This window comes from Theropithecus gelada, chromosome 2, assembly GCF_003255815.1.
Source record: "Theropithecus gelada isolate Dixy chromosome 2, Tgel_1.0, whole genome shotgun sequence".
Taxonomy (NCBI): domain Eukaryota; kingdom Metazoa; phylum Chordata; class Mammalia; order Primates; family Cercopithecidae; genus Theropithecus; species Theropithecus gelada.
The window spans coordinates 53996668-54012377 of record NC_037669.1 but is presented as its reverse complement, the minus strand read 5'-3'; the positions used below and the strand labels follow the sequence as shown (position 1 = coordinate 54012377).

Below are 15710 nucleotides of genomic sequence, written 5' to 3'. Positions count from 1 at the left end.
GCTCTGTCACCCAGGCTGGAGTGCAGTGGCCGGATCTCAGCTCACTACAAGCTCCGCCTCCCGGGTTCACGCCATTCTCCTGCCTCAGCCTCCCCAGTAGCTGGGACTACAGGCGCCCGCCGCCACGCCCGGCTAAGTTTTTGTATTTTTAGTAGAGACGGGGTTTCACCGTGTTAGCCAGGATGGTCTCGATCTCCTGACCTCCTGATCCGCCCGTCTCGGCCTCCCAAAGTGCTGGGATTACAGGCTTGAGCCACCGCGCCCGGCCAAACCTGACTTTTAAACATAGCTCTGCCACTTGCTGGTTGGGTCACCTGGGGCAAAATGGCTTCATTTTCTGAGCCCAGTTTTCTCATCTACAAAATAGAGGAACATACTTGCCTCTCCTTCCAGAATATTGCAAAGATTTTGTGAGTCCATGCACAATCTCCTGGCACAGTGATTGGTACATGGCAAGTGCTCAGTAAATGACAACTTTGTCATTAGCACGATTGTCAAGGTGGAGGAAGGAGAATGTGAGCTAAGTCTGTACAATTATAAGTCAGACCCACTCACTGGAACCTGTCACAAAATAAAAAAGACAGCCATCGGTGCCTGGAACAGGCGAGCATATGATAAGTATGTGTCACTTGCATGGCAGTTAATACAGGTATTTGCCATTGCAAAGGTAACACTTTCTGGGACAGAGCTAGATCAAGAAATGTCTGGGTGAATTTGTGCCAGGAGAACACATGCGACCCTGGAGAGAAGGGAGTGAGGGCCTCACCATGCCAACCAGTCGGAGTAGGGCAGGTGTGTCTGGGAAAGGACCTTCCTGCAGGTGACGGGGAAGAAGGCAAGCCTGGCAGGTGAGACCGGGTGTGGAGAGGATGGGGGCTGATGAGCCAGTGGGTGTCCCAGCAGGTGAGTGGAAGAACACAGCCACTTGTGAGCAGCTGAGGGGCGGAGACCCAGGCAGGTAGGTGGGAGACAGTTGGCACCCACTGCGTGTGGAGGTGCAGAGGAGGGTTCTGGGTTTGGGGACAGGGATGGCCAGAAGAGAGAGTGAGACACTCAGCAGGGGCTTGGGTCTAAGAAGCAGGCTTCATTCAGTTTGGCAGCCAAAGGGAAGTGCAAGGTCAGAAAGCTTTGTCATCTATCCCCCAGAATCAGCAGTGATCTGGGGGTGGGTGTGCTGTGAATCCCCCCGAGGCTGCCCTCAGTGCTATTGAGATGCCCCAGCCCCTGGCTTCCCCAAGCAGCTCCCTCGTGCTCAGCAGGGTGGCACAAACATCACTCGCTCTCCTTGTCAGTGGCTGTCACAGCACATTTGTGGCAGCAGCGTTCATCCACGCTTCAGGAAGTCGGTGAGGCTGGGTGCTTCAGGGGATGGCCAGATTTAGCGATGCCTCATATCCTCGGATGACATCAGAGGACTCACTCCCTGACCAAAGCAGTGGAAAATGGGACTGGAAAACAAAAAAGGAGGAAGAATACATCTATTCAAATGCTACCACCTTGATTGCATGGGGCCTTTTAAACCTGTCCTGAGCAGGGACAGAGAGAGAGGCCTCAGTTCTCATCCTTAGCTCTGTCATGAAGTAACTGTGTGTTGCAGAAAATATCACTCTGGGCTTCAGTCTCTTCACCTGTAAAATGAAGATAATTACACCTGCCTGGACAAATGGGGCAAAAGTGAAGCTCGAATGGAGAGCACAGACTCATAGGCAAGGTGACAAGTGCAGGTTATCTTGGGTGTCAACTCTGCCTGGTGGTGGCTGCCTGATCCCTGTGTTGAGAACAATGCTGAAGCCAAGGCCAAGCTGAGCCAGAGAGAGTGCTGTGATCGATTAGTTATGCCTGCCTCAGGTGCCAGATTGGAGGGCGCTCCTGCTATGCTATGTTGGCCATTTCTGTCCTAAATGGCTTTTAGGTATCATTATTATCATTTCTTCTTTACCCAAAGCCAAAAGCACCCTGAGAAGAGGCCAAAGGGCAGGTCTGCACCCAGGAGGCTTTGGTGCTAATCCCACAGCCCACTTCTTCCTTTTTCTTGGTTTTGTTTATTATCTTTTTTTTTTTTTCCTTTTTCTTCCTTTATTTTATTTTATGGGTAGCATAACCAGGTGAAGGAGACCCAGGCGACACTTCAGGATGAAGATCAACAATGTCAAGCTCTGAAAGGCAGAAGGAACCAGAAGCCAAGGTCAAGTTGGCAGAAGTCAGAGACAGTAGAAAGACGGCAGACAACCGAGCCCAGCAGCAGAGTGAGGGAAGGCGCCTTTCAGTGGGCAGAGGTCAGACACACCTGAGGGCTGGGGGTGGAAATGAGCATGAGGAAACTCGGCAAGGAGAGCAAACCTTTCCTCTGTGCGCCTTCAAAAAGCCCCAGCTCTGCCGTTGGCTCAGCGCTCTCCAGCTGTGCGGCTCAGGGGAGCTACTGCTCTCAGAGCTTCAGTTTCCTCACCTGCAAAACAGGTTGTTGTGAAGACTAAATGACATTATGTCATAGCAGTGTCTGATGGCATCCCCCTCCCACCAGCCTTTGGGTCCCAAGGTCACCCTTGCAGGCCCAGCCCATCGGCTCTGTCTGGGAGACCCAGGGCCAAAGAAGCAGAGTGGGCCCATGAAAGACAGGAAGTGTGGTCTGGGCCATCAGACATTGAGAGCCACTCTTGTGCCTGCTCCCAGCCTCTGAGCCATTCACCATATCCCAGATTCTAAGTTGCCCGGGATTTAGACCTGTTTCTGCTGGGGGATCTCCAGTCCCTCTAGAAGCAGCTTGGAGGGGTCTGGGAGGGAGGACACGCGTGGCTGCTCCTTTGTAGCAGTTCTAGAACTTTCCAGCAAGGGACAAAGATCATCATGATCATTTTGTTCATCCTTCAGGGCTCCAGCCCCTTCCCAGAGAGTACTGTCAGGTTCAGGGCCCTGCATTCCAGTCCCCACGGGCCACTTCCTGGCTTGGTGACCTCCGGCACCACTCTGGGCCTCAGTTTCCTCATCTGTCAGCTCCCTCCCAGCTGGGTGGCCATAGGTCTAAATAAGATCATGTGAATATATGAAAGGCCTCTGCAAACGGCAAAGTATTAGCTATACGTTAACCTCTGTCCTCCCTGAAATTCACAACTCATGGAATTACTGGGGGCCTTCTCTAGCAGGACAGTGACGGGAGCAGACGGCCCCGGTTCTCTGAGTCACACTGCACGGTTGTCCCGCCCCCACAACTGCCTCATTTTCAACTGCATCCTCTTCCCTCCACTCCAGTTCAAAGAGCCTTTCAGTTACTCTAATCACTCTATACATTAATCGCAGGCCTCGGGGCCTGTGCTCAAGCTGATCCTTCTGCCTGGAATGCCCTTTGCCTCCCTGCTTGGCAAACTCCTATGCATCCTTCAAGACTCAATGCCAATGACAGTTCCTGCCTGATACCTTCCCAAGGCAAAGGGTGTGCCTCCCTCACTGGGCTCCCCAGCCTCTATTTTCGAACTGGACGAGTGAGAACAAACCGAGTTGGCTTGACAGACACACTCCTGCGCTGCACACAGTAGGTGCTTAGCTGGTGTGTGGATTTGAACCTGTTGCCTTTGCCTCACTCACCCAGGACTGGTCTTGACATTCAGAGCTCAACTCACACCCTGGGTTGTGTCCAAGCCTTCAATTCTGTTTGGCTTAGATGGCCCCACACTCCCCGGGGTAGAGCCGTCCCGAGGCAGCCTCTGCCTTCATGATGCTGTGTCTCTGTGTGTTGGGGTGTGTGGCCGTGGAGGGGCTGTGGTCACAGAGGAGCCAACCAGGAGCACTGAAGGCTGCCCGTAGCCATGGAGACAGGGCCCCTGGGCCAGCCAGGCCCGGGCTGGTCAGTGAATGAATAAACGTGGCCCATTTTTCTGCCTTTGTCCGGAGCCTCCCTGGGGCTTCCTGCTGTCAGCCCCAGCTGTGGGGAAGGCGGAATTTGCCTGATATCGCGGAGCCGCCGCCTGGCAGCGCTGAGCCTGGCCCCGGCCGCCCCACGCCAAGATTCATGCCCAGCTAACAAGCCCCACTTTGTTCCTGTGGGAAAGTCCAGCCTCTCAGGAAAGAGCCCTCTCTCCGGCCGGCCCCTGGTCTGGGGACTCAGTGAGGCAAACAAAGCCTCCATCCGCTGGCAACGATTCTCAGGCCCCAAAGTCCACCTCCGTTCCCTGGCCAGGGGAGGAGCTGCTCTGGGAGGCGGAATTCCAGCACATCCCTTTGTCCCACTCATCTGGGAGGCCTGAGATGCCACCTGTCTGGCAGGTCTCCCCCACTGCCCTGCCTCGCCTCTGGCCACAAAGTGTGGGCTGTGTCAGAGCAGCTGGCCTGAGCTGGGGCACTCAAGGCCTTGGGGAGCTCGGCCTGGCCCCTGCTCCCTGAAGTTGAGGCCCAATGGACCTGCAGATACGCCCCAGGGACTGGGTGGAGTCCTGATTGCACTGCTGTTCAGACGGTGACCTTGGCCTCATCATAGCACCTCAGCAGGCTCAGGACAAGGACACTAAGCCCGGCTGCCCCCTCCGGTGTTGGAGTTATCTTCTCTAACCACAATGATAAGGAGTGGCTTTATTTAGCACTGGGCCTGTGCTGGGCTCTCCACCGAGGGCATTGCATGGGTGAACCATTGGAGAGATTCTCCCATGTGTGAGCTCGGCTCAGACGTCTATAGGGGAGGACAGAAAGGTTATGGGAAGGACGGATGCTGCTCTGGGGATGGAGCAGCAGGCACTCTGCCCTGCCTACCACGTCCTCAGCGATGCAGCTCTGGCAGCTATTACCCTGTAGAAACGTGGGTCCAGCCTTGTCCGATCTTCCGATTGTCTTTCAAGGGAGTTGAACATTTCTATTTTGATGTGAAATTTCCCAATTGTAAAAACGTAAAACGAAGCAATATATCGTGGCTGAAAGCCCTCAGAGTCCAAGTTTTCTCATCTGTAAGGGAGGTGTCAGAAACAGGTGGCCTAGGTGCAGCCAGCAAGTAGGGTTTATCTGGTCCCCAGATAATTTTACAATAATTTATTATGGAGTCTATGCCATGCATTCCAAAGAGGAATATATAATGTATGGGTAAGGCATGAAGAATTATGAAATACATATCCCTGAACCCACCTCCCAGATAAGAAAATAGACCAACCCCAAGACTGCCCCTGCCAGCCCCTCTCCCTGCACCCCAGAGAGGTACCCACTGTGCTGAATTTTGTGTCTACTATCCCCAAGCTTTATATGTAGTTTTATTTTGTGTCAGTTAGTGTATTCAAGGTCACACAACACAACTCTCGCTGACTCCCATCTTTTGGGTCCTTCCAGAAGCAGAGTCTGAGACAAGGGTAGGAGGGCAGGAGATTCCAGAAAACACGAGCTGGGCAGTGGGAAGTGAGACAAGGACAGCAAGGGGGCCCATGAAAGGTGTATTATCAAGTGGCCGCTGTGTGGCAACTGGAGCTCAATCCTGCTGGGGGCATCTGGGAGACTGGGTAGAGCATGCACCTCCAAGCTATCCTACCTAACGGACCAGGAAGCTGGGGTATTTATACCCCACTCCCATCAGTCACTGGTTCAGGGCTGCTCCCAGGAAGTGCTAATTCTCCAGCATTTCCAGCCTGCTATTTGCAAGGGCAGAGTGGCTCTAGGGCCAGAGAGAGACCTCAGGAAAGGGATGCAGAGCGGGCAGTGGAAGTCAGGCAGATGTGCACTGAAGGGGTCAGGCGAGGGGCTAGACCAGGACACCCACAGTCTCTGCTACACTACTTGAACTGACTTTGAATCCAGCAGCTGGGCTTCCTACACTATAAAGTCATTTGCCTGCTCAAATTCACCCACCAGAGGCGCTTTCTATCCCACACCTACTGAACAAAAATTATATATGGGGGGAGGTCTAGGCAGTCCTGTTTTCAACACAGTTTCACAGCATCTGGATACTCACTGAGGTCCGAGCCACTGGCCCAGGAGATAAAGTGCATATGCTCAGCCTGTCATTCAAATCTGCTACCGCACTCTGCTCCCACCTTTCCCTTCCTGTCCCTGTCCTGCTCCCTAGGCCACAGTCCCCTCAACCTGATGGATTGCCTCTCAGAGGAACAGCCAGCCTCAGGAAATGCAACACTTGCAGGGAAGTTCATGTGCACTAATTGCAGAGTGGTAGGATTTAAGAAATGGCCCAAATTAAGGGTTTCTGAATTACTGTACTTATCTCTTCTTGGCCTTAAGACTGCTTTTTATAAATTGAGATGATGGAAATGTTTCTCTCTTCCCCTGAGAGGCATAAAGGGAACCAATTCCATTTCATAATCCAAAACGTAAGCCTTAATTTTCCATTTCCTCTGCAGCCACAGTAAAGCTGCTAATCCTTAAACCTGTGCTGATAGTCCCCATGTTGGATATCAAAGGAATCTATAAGCTTACCCTGCTTCCCTGTGGTTTATCTGAATTGAACCCGGTACAACAGACATGGGAAGCAAAAGCCTTGAGGTTATTAGGGGCTCCTTTAAGACAAGGGATGTATTTGCACTCTGTTGTGCAACATTTAGTGAGTAACTACTATGTGCCTGGCACTGCACTGGATCAGGGAGACACAGAGGTGAGTAAGTCCCAACCTCTACCTACAGATGGAGCAACTGATTACTTTCTTACTATACGGTGAGTGGGGAGGTACAAGATGCAGGAGTATGACCCTGATGGTGGTACCCTGGCCCCATGAGTTATCAAGTGATGCAGCAGTCAAGACTCCCCTTTGTCCTACCCAGGGATGACTCAAGATTGAACCTATGTGGAATACAGCTGGGACTGCTTCTACATTAGCCTCTTCCTCACTCTTTGCAGGTTCAGTTCTAAAGACCACTGGCCCATCTGGACTGTCCTGGACATTCTGGCTGCAGCCTGTCTATTCGGCAAGTGCAAGAAACTGCTACCAATCCACCCCAGCCTCTTCTTGAGTGTTAACTGCTAGATCAACCCTGTGGACAGCCAATTCCTATATGGATCATCCCCATAAAAGTGGTTCCCAAACCTGGCTGCCCATTGGAATCATGAGGGGGATGTGGACAGCATTTAGAAAATGCCCATGCTTGTTCTGCCAACAGAGATGGTAAGGATATTGGTCTGGGGTGCAGCTTGGCCATCAGGATGGCCTTAAAAGTTCCGCGGCTGATTCTAATGTGCAGCTAAAATGACGAACACTGACCTAGAAGGACAAGGCAGTGGCCCCGTGGACTATCTCCTTCTTTAAAATGGACAATTCACTTGGTATTAAAGGCTCTGACACCCTGCAGTAAAGACTCCTGTTTAACTCAGTGGTTCCCAAACTTATTTAACCATGGAACCCTTTCCTCTCCCAACAACTGTTGACATTGGAAAAATAACATTCTGCAGAACACACGTTAGGGCATGCCAGGGATGGAGCATCCACGGAGCCAGGGGTATGTGGAATGAAGAGGTTTCAGACAAGCCATCCTCGAGGGTGAGAAGGTCCTGGGAATACTAGAAACAAAAGCTCTATAGAGGCAGAACTCATTCTGACCTTTGCCCATCATGAAGATTGTATTGTTGATCAAAAGATGCGCTCTCCATATGCTGACCACTGGCTTGCCTATGTGACTTGCTCTGACTAATGAAATACAATAATAATGACACTTATCCCTTCTGGGTTGAAGCTTTAAAAGCTGTTGCCTGACACCATTGAGTTCTCTGGTTTCCTTTCATCATGAGACCTCAACATCCCTGATAGGGGCTACTCCCTTAACCCAGGTCCCGGGGTAAAGGAGACACAGAACAGAGTACAGCCAATCCCCCATGGACAAGTAACTTCAGCAAGAAAGAAATCTTTGTAGTTGCAAGCCACTGATATTTGGGGGCTCACTTGTTACCACAGCATAGCATAGCTTACACTGACCGATGCACTCATGGAAATGGTTCTGGTAACATGCTTGTTCTCGCCATAAAGCACTGCACATTTAGGCTGAGCATTCAGATCATCTCTATCATGTGAATCTTCCCTCTTGAGCATGTATTCCATTAAAAAAGGAAAATGTGTTTCAAGTTTCACCCTCATGATGACCCTTGTAGATGAAATCTCTCTTCTGCTCAGGCTGGCAGGGTCAATTGGAAGCTCTAAGTGCATTCTTTGCTCAAATAAGACAACAAAATGCCTTTCCTGGAGGAGATGCCTAACCTTTAAAAAGTATTATTTCAGAACTTAGATGTGCAGAAGGGAACGCTTTGGGGGACATGACTTTAAAACCAGTGAATGTTATTTTTGGTCTCTGCCCAATACACACAGGCTCTGGGTCACCCACCTGGAGGGGAAATGGCTCAGTCAAAATGTCAAGGCAATAACTTCCACAAGACCTTTTGGTTTGCTGCTCTGGGGACAATTAGGCAACAGAGAGTAATGTATATCCAGCCCCAAAAGAGATGTCCAGGAACAGCATGGAGCTCGGCCTCCCGCTGGTTCACCGAAGCCAGCTGGATTCCCTAAATCTGACCGCTGCTGAAAAACATCTCCCTCACTCAGCCTATCTACCGTGGTTCCTGTGGTCCCGCATTGCTGCCTTATCCCTTGAAGTTTCCCGTAAAGCTCTGTGATGGTGCTTTGCCCAATGGAGGCCAAAAGTGAGCTGCTGACTTGTGAATACGAATGTGTGATTGGCGTAAGTTTTGAGGATCAAAAGCGTGATGTTATGGGATGCAGGTGAGCCAGAGGCAGCAGCACATGCTGTTCCTTCTGCGCCCAGGCAGGGATGAGGCTAAGATGAAAATCAGCCCAACGCCACAGACCTGGTCAGGGCTCAGCAACAGGCAAACTGGGATTCAGCTGGTACACACTGGGGCACCTGAGCCTGCAGTTGAAATACGGAAATAGTTCCCCCATGTTGTAAATAGCTGCTGTCATTGAGGATTAAAGGTTTAGTTGGGGAGTCCCAGGTGCAGTGACAGGCAGTAGGAGGGTGCCAGCTACTCCCTGAGGTCCCATTCCCACCCTCCTTACACTCCCATCCATGCAGAAACCAAAAGACATGGAGCTACCTGGTCACCATGCCCCTTAAAAGTGATTTTTTTGTTTTGTTTTGTTTGCCAGCTGAGAGAAAGGCCCATGGAAACAGAACCTAGCTGGTAGGTTACCAAAAAGTGAAAAAGAGGCACAGAGGGAGGTAGAGGCAAGAGGAACCCAGAGACAAAATTCTCCAGCTTCTTTATGTGCAGTGGAGCCACAGTGCACTCTGAAGAAGGCAGCATCAAGCTGCTATTGAGAGGTAGGGAGGAGTCTCTCAAATGATTGTATTCAGTGGGTTTCCATTGGGACCAGAACTGAAGTCCTCAGGATGAAATATCTGAGTAAGAGGTAGGGAGGCTTCATAAAGGACCTAAATACCTCAAGAGTGTCCATCAAAAATAAAAAGCTCCTGAAAATCAATAAAAAGTCAGATATTCCAATAGACATCCAGGTAAAAGATTAGAACAGGCACTTTACAAAATGGCCAATAAGTATATGTAAGGAGGTTCGACCTCATTAACAATCAGGGAAAGGCAAATTAAAATCACTAACATAACATCAAAGTAAAGAAGCCAGACAGCAAACAAACACTACACACTGTAGGACTTATTCATACACAGTTAAAGAGCAGACTGGTAGAACTCAGGATAGTGGTTATGCTTGCTGTGGGCGGGGGGCTCATGACTGGGAGGGGACTTTGGGTCAACAGAAACTCTAAGATGCTGGTGCTAGAAGCTTTTTGACCTGGGTGCAAATTTCATGGATGTCTCATGGTTAGTTTGTGAAACCCATTGAGCTATCATTTAGGATCGTGCATTTTCCTATATGTCTGTTAAATTTCAGTAAGGATCAGTGGGGAGAATCTCTCAAGAAGATAATTTTATATTCATTCTCTCAATTTTCACACATCTGGGGGCAGAAAAAGTACTGAGAGAAAGATCTTCCCCGAAAAATATTTACCTGACTACATTTCCACCCCTTTCCTCAACAGTGAAGGAACAGCCATGTCTGCTAGCTAACACATGCTGTTTATAAGATGTGTTTGATGTGCAGAATCTCCACGTGAACAAGCCAGAGGCCTCCCTCTGAGAATTGTTTGTGTATCCCCTTCTAGGGGACAATTGTCTATCCAGCAACTGTGCATGCTGGGAACTTCCGCCTGCGTCGTCCCAAATCAGGCTCCCAGGAAGCTGTGAGGGAGATTTGGTGAAGGAGGGTTGGCGGCCTGCACTTTACAGCCAAGGAAGCTGAGACTCAGAGAGGGATAGCAGCACTCACAAGACACCCAGCCATGTGCCAGGCTGGGAGGCGAGCCCCTGGGCATCTGGCTCCATGTCTGGCCTTCCTCTGTCGGGTCACAGCTGTCTGTTCTCATGGGAGCAATATTCTGAAAGTTGAAAGCAATGGAAATTCCAAACCAAGCACCATCATTTATTAATTGTACGCAGTTTCCCTTCCATCCATCTATTTCCTTTTAATTCAGGCAAACACACATCCACATGCTGCGCAAGCAGCCTGCGCCCAGGCCTGGGGACTGGGTGCCCCAGGGACCCCAGGGTTCTGGGGGTGGGTCATGGGAAAAGGCTGACTCGGTCCATGTTTGGGCAGTTCGAGGATGGCTGTGGCTTTTTCCTGGACAGCAGGGACCTGATACCTGTCCAGGGGCCTGACACAGCCTTCAAGACAAACTTACAGATGCCAAGCCCTGATACTAACTAGAGGGAGGAACTTCTGTCCCACTGCAGAAAGTGGGGAGGGGTTTTCTGACCCTGAGTGATGGAGGGACAGACGCCTGGGACTGGGTGTCAACTCCAGCCTCCCGGAGGTAGGGATGTTCAAGTCCATCTGCATTCGGGTTGATGGAGCTCTTCCTTTCTCCCTCTCACCTCCTCCAGGTTCCTGGAGAGCCCACACCTCTCTCTTCTCCTGTCCTCAAGGAAAGGCCCAACCACCCTGATGTGTGACCTTGGCCAAGACCCCTTCTCCCTCCCAGCTTCAGTCTTCTCATCCAGAAAACAGGAAATCTGGACTCTGTAATGTCACAGTCCCTTTCGGCTTTCATATTCAGGAGTTTTCAGGCTTTGTTAAAAGCAAAATGCCCAGGCCCATTCCCTACAGATTCAGGATGTGGTGCAGGCTCAGGTCAGGGCTGGGACTTCTGCAGATTTCAACATCATCCCTGAGGAGCTGTCTGATACCTATTAAAGTGAACCCTCTACGACAATGTGTCCCGAACATGGCTGAGTCAGTCTCTTGAGAGCTCTTGCTGGAAATCAGCATTTTTGAACACCTCCCAGGAGATTCCAATGAGTACAGGTATGAAAAATGCTGGTCTCCAGAGAAGGCAATTTCTGCTGGCCCAAGCTCCCCCAGTTGGTACCCCAGTCTAGCTGTCTAACTGTGCCTCAGTTTCCTTATGTATAATGTGGAAATCATGCTTTCCTTTAGCCTCTAATGGGCAGGCAGTAGACACAGCAGGTTCCTGGAGCTGTGTGGCAGAGTGCCTGATCCTGGGGCCCCACTGGGGAGAATTCCAGCCTCTGCATCTCCTGGACTGGGCAGGGTCAGGCCGTGGAGGGAGGCAAGCCCAGCCCCATCTCATAAATCACAGGCCAGGAAATGCAGGGCAGGCGCCCCTGCCTCCATATATCCCACATATTAGATGCTTCACTGGTGTCCCACAAGCGAGCTTTGTGAAGCCAGGCTCAAGGAAGAGGGGTGGGCAGTTACCAGAAATGAAACCTCAGCCAGCTCCCTCCGGGGTCGTCCGGCCCCACAAGTCTCCTAGTGCAGGGGCTGGAAGCACGGCTGTTATTTTTTTTTTTCTTTTGGAGGGGGAGCATTTGGCCCCAGGTTTGACGGCACATAAAAGGCCCTCAAAACGGAGACAGAAATCTATTACCCGCCTGGCCAGAAATAGCCCCGGGGGAGGCTGGGCTGAAGCCAAGGCCAGAAGCTGTCCAGGGGACCTCGCAGAGGCCTCTGCCAGGGGAGCAGGGGACAGCTCGCTGGCTCCCCCGTGGGGCTGTCGGCTGCAGGGAAGGGCTGTGAGGGATGTTTTAGCCTCAGGAAATCTTGGGTTTCATTTCAGGCTCTCCAATAGCAGGGGTTCCTGTTGAGGAGTGACTCAGGGCATCTGGAAGCCATGACTGGTCAGGGTTCAGGTAGGCGGGCTGTGTCCTGAACTGAGGGCACTCAGGTGAGGCTGGAACCCCAGGGCTGCACCCACCAGAGAGGGCACCCTTGTGTCATTCATCTGCCCAGAGTGGGAGCCTCAGCCCCACTTAGACAAAGACTCCAACAGGCATCAGGAGACCCTGGACAGATTTCCCCCACTTTACCTGGCTCAGGAGAACGTCGAGGAAAGGGATACACCTGTGCATGATGGCTGAGCAGGGGACAGCAGACCAGTAAGGGCACTGGATAGAGGTGGAGGGGAGTTGATGTTAGTCACCAGCAGATGGGGCAGTGGAGCATCAGGCAACAGGATAAGCTGCAAGTACACCCACGTCAGTGCCTAGAGGAGGAGATGCTCCTGGGGTGTGCATTTGCTCAGCCTAATTAACAGTGACTGTGCCCATTTGTGAAACACTCACTCTGTGCCGGGCACTGTATTGAATGCTATCCATGCGTTGGGGAACAGTTCAACTTAATGGTTAAGAACACAGATTTATTGTCAGATCTAGTACTTCCTAGCTGTGTGATCTTGGGTATATAATTTCACCTCTCTGTGCTTGAGTTTCCCCAGCTATAAAATGTGGATAATGTAGTTGATTTGAGGATTAAGTGAGACAGACCATTCATGTTAAGAACAGCACCTGGCACACAGTAAATGCTCATTTCACGTAACTGCTATGTGTATGCTCCCTTTAGCTCTTCATAACATGGAGATATGATTAGGTATTGGCTAGGGTAATGCCAGCTGCTATAACAAATAAACCTCCACAATTCAGTAGCTTAATGAATATTTTTTGCTCAAATAATACAATGCTGGTACTTCTGGTTAACAGGCAGCTCTCCTCCATATGGTGATTCAGGGACCCAGGCTTAGAACTCTGGAGTCCCCTGCATCTGGGGGGATGCTGGGAGAGATGGTGAAAAAGGTAAGTTGGTACCTCAACCACACTGGCCTGGAAGTGACAGGCCTCCCTTCCACTCATTTTGTTGGTGACAACTAAATGATAAATAGCAGTCAGTTCAGTGTAAGGAATGCTCAGAAATGTAGTCCCTGCCCACGCAGCCTCGATCTCACTTGTGCTCTAGAAGAGGGGGGACAAACCATGGGGGATGGTTAGCCATCTCTGCCACATATCATTTAAGTGTTAAGATGCTGAATCTCAGAGAAATTAACTCACCCAAGGCAGAGCAGCTTGCAAATGGCAGTGCTGAGGTAGGAGCACATAGCTGTTTGCCTCCTACTCTTGATATCTTTCCACCAAACGTGACTGCCTCAGTCCAGGGCATTTCATCTCTTTCTGCCTGTCTGAGGTCAGGTTCTTCAACTGATGGGAGGGGAAGAGTGAGGACCTGACTCTCAGGTTGCAGCTGTACCAGTCTCATGGCCCGACAGATTCAAGGGCCTTAGCTGATGCTGGGAATGGCTGCTGCCACTGGGACAGATAGAGAGAAGGGTGGGACCCAGATGATGGGCCGTATTTAAGACCTCAGTGGGCAAGACCCCAGCTGGGAGTCAGGCCTCAGTCCTGAAGGTGGCCTGAGATGCAAGTTGGAAAGGAAGTGCAGGGAGAGAGGGAGGCCCAGCTGCTGGGCTGAACCATGTGGCTGATCAGCAAGGGAGAGTCCTTGGGGGCGCTTGTCCCTGAGCAGGGGGCAGCCAGGAGATTCTGGGAATGATGTGTGTGGCTGTCCTGGTTTGGTGCTCTCTGAAATACACTTGAGACAAGTGGTCAAGCATGAACAGTTTATGTGGCAGGCGATCCTAGGAAATACCAGTTGAGTGGGGCTGGGGAGGAGGAGGCAGGGGCAGGAAGGCTGTTATGGAGCACATGACCCTGTGGGTAGATGGAGCTTAGTCTTGCTGTGGACCTCTGAAAGACACTGTAGAACATCCCTCAAAGTCATCCCAGCAGGGGCTTTTACCCACCAGTTCTCTATAGGAAACCCACCAGCATGCAGAGGGAAAGTGGGGCGTCAGCAGCACCTGCCCACTGGGTGTTATTTTCCTGGGGCTCAGAATTGTCAGGCGTGACTGGATATTGATGCCAATGCTGCTGGCATATTTCCTGGGTTGACTTAGAGATTGGGGTGCATGTTCAGGCAGCGAATGGCCAGGTATGACCCATGAATGGGAAAGAAGGGGAGTAAGTGTATTCTCCTGAGGCAGGAACAAAGGCAGGGGGAGGGTGGCCCAGGAGCCGCAGCCATGCTTCCAGGGATTCCCCACCAGCAGAACGCGTCCATTCTCTCTGCTTCCCCTCTCTGTACTTGCTAAGTCCACATCCAGGCTGCCTCACTCGAGAGCACACAGCAGTTCTCCATTCTGCACATCAGGGCGGTCAAGCAGGTACCCATGTGAGCAGGGAAGCCGGGTGGCTGGGGGCTCCTTCTGAAGTATGCAGGGCCCCGCATGTGACCATCCCAGCTCCAGAGAGAAGGCCCTTTAAATCATACCTTTGAGGTATTTTCTCTCCTGTTTCAAAAGTTTCCGTGGAAAATTCAGGAATGAATGCCCCATTAAATACATTTAACGGTAATGAAGTATAATTTCCCTGCCAGAAATACAAAGGTGGCAGGTGGCTGGTGGGAACAGCAGCGCCTTTCAGCCAATTCTTGAGCTCCCAGATTTGTGTCCAGAGAGGGATGGAGAGTTTGGAGGGGTGAGGAAGGATGCTGGGCTTGGGTCGGTGACTTTGTCCTACAAGAACAGCACAAGGACACTCAGAAGCGCCTGGTGAGTGCAGGGTAACTGTTCCATGGACGGGAGATGCGGGCTTACACCAGCAGTCAGTACTGAAGCCCCTCGGCCTGGCTGTAGAGGGCTGAGTGGGGAAGAATGCCCCAAATGGGGCTGAAGGTTCAATGTTCAAGTTGGAGAGAGCCTGAGCTTTGCACCAGACAAGATTGGGGTTGAATCCCTGGTTCATTACTCACAAGTTCCTTGACCTTGACCAAGGAACCTCACTTCTTGAGCAGCAACTTCCTTATCTGTAAAATAGGAACTATGATTGTTGAATCTACCTTCTAGGGTGGAGCAGAATTAAATGGGAGAAGCCATAGAAAGCACCTGACATATAGCAGGCGCTCGAGTGTCATTGATTAAGGAAGACAGACGGTTGTAATAAAATGGATAGAAACTCATGAGGTGCCTACTATGTGCAGACACTCCCAACTGTGCTACAGGCATTTGCTGATTTACTTAAGCAAGAAGCCGGGATGAGACAGAAGTGGAGACTGCACAGACTAAGCCGGCAATAGGGAGGGTCCCACGGATGGTCAGCCAGGGACAGTGGGAACACCACTCCTGGGGTTGGCTGTGGCAGGCATCCATAGAGAGGGCGCCTGATGTTCTGGGTGTGGCAGGAGAATGCAGGTTGCAACGACACTTGAAGTCTAGCAAGCAGTGGATGTGACCTAATTGGGATGCCATGTCTGTGGCCTGCCTGCCACCACTCTGCAGCCTATGTCTCTGGCTGACATGACAAACCCATTGCAGAATATACCCCCTGGGAATCTCTATGTCCTTCTCAATGAGAGTTGCCAAGTGAAG

General features: G+C 51.1%; 1 long non-coding RNA gene across 1 annotated transcript in view; it reads right to left on the bottom strand.

Annotated features, from left to right (window-relative positions):
- Nucleotides 1-3728, bottom strand: part of LOC112619531 — a 5249-nt gene extending 1521 nt beyond the window's left edge. Inside the window, exons 1-3 of the long non-coding RNA XR_003118244.1 lie at nucleotides 3580-3728; nucleotides 2722-3018; nucleotides 273-1448 (exon numbers count right to left, since the gene is read on the bottom strand). This is a non-coding gene — a long non-coding RNA (uncharacterized LOC112619531). The remainder of the gene's footprint in view (nucleotides 1-272; nucleotides 1449-2721; nucleotides 3019-3579) is intronic.
- Nucleotides 3729-15710: the final 11982 nt, after the last annotated feature.